Raw genomic sequence first — 1,525 nt, 5'->3', positions numbered from 1 at the left:
GGAAATGACTCGACGGCACTTAACAACAACAACATGTGTTTTTATTACTCTTTGGGATAAAAGTCTCAGTCTTTGTGTGTACATTTGCCCCAAGTTCATTTTAAGTGCAGAGAATTTATCATTGGTTTTCCTAAAACTCTGTCTCCAAATTGGTTTGCAAATTCTTTTCACAAATTACATATTGCCTTGAAAATGGTTTCTGTAACTATCGCTTAGTCTGTTTCTGGATGCTCTCTCTTTTTTTTTTTTCCTTTTGCACTCTACACCTTTGTAGAGTAATGGGAGTGAGAGTGTTTTAAAAATATTTTTTCTTTTAGCCAGAACTGTAATGTACAGATTGGAGTTCAAGCTGAATAGAAATTTTACCCCTAGTATTGGTACAGAAACATAGGCATGATTATAATTCCTGAATAGCTATAAATGAAATATCTTCCCTGGTGAGAAATGTGGCACTTTTATTGTTTAACTGCTTATCTCTCATTGTGTAGTTACTTTAAGCAGTGGAATCACACCTTTCCTCACCCTTACACTATGAACTTAATTGAATCATATGTCTCATTGGTTTCCATGACCATAAATATGACCACATTTGTGGCCTGAACTCCAGGAGCCTTTCACTCCATCTTTGATATGATGACAAACATGTGAAATTTTTCACCACAGACTAGTAAGCCCATGAATACTTTATTACTGGGTACCCCATCACTGTCAAGGACTGTAAATTTGAAAAGATGCTTTGATTCTGTAGGAAGGTGCTGTGGGATTGGGAGAGAGACAGATGCCAGCGGTACCTAGAACCAGAATCTTTAATGTGGTGAAAAATCTGAAAGTACTCAAATTAGTAAGTAATCACAAGTAAGCCCTTGATTACCTTGCTTAGTGGGTAATCCAACACTGCCTGAACCCCTGCACCTTGTCAACAAATGAGAAAATTACCATAAGTTCTGTGAAGACAGGTATATCTCTGAATCTCAGATAAACCAAACTAGGAATTAGCTCCTAGCACCTGGAAGTAAAGAACCATGGAGTTGATAAGCTGCAGGAGGCTTAAGTGGCCACTGTGATTTATGTCATGTCTCTAGAACACTCTGTATGGCTATGGACTGTACAAGGACTTGGTTATTTTGAGGAATATCCTCAAACACAATCCTTAGTTATGGGGCACTCTCTGAAAATGACTGTAATGTTTGATTTTAGACATGTATAAACATACATGATTTGTGTATAATAATTGTTTTATTTTTCTGTACATCTGCACACCCCTTAGTTACTGAAAATTAAAGAATAATACTAATAGAGGAGTTTTTAAAAGCTATGTTGAAAACAAAGTCCTACTTTTCTGCAGCTTCTCATAGATCAGTTGTTATATAATATTCACCCATAAATAAATATAAGAAATATTTTCTAAGAATCATGCAATTATTCACAAATTGTTGTTGTTGTGTTGTTATGTGCCGTCGAGTCGGCCCCGACTCATAGCGACCCCTCCTTGGGTTTCCGAGGCAGTATCACTACGGAAGTAGGA

Source organism: Orycteropus afer, unplaced genomic scaffold (genome assembly GCF_000298275.1).
Source record: "Orycteropus afer afer isolate SDZICR_OR568_19922 unplaced genomic scaffold, OryAfe1.0 scaffold00154, whole genome shotgun sequence".
Taxonomy (NCBI): domain Eukaryota; kingdom Metazoa; phylum Chordata; class Mammalia; order Tubulidentata; family Orycteropodidae; genus Orycteropus; species Orycteropus afer.
Note: the sequence above shows the minus strand (reverse complement) of the source record.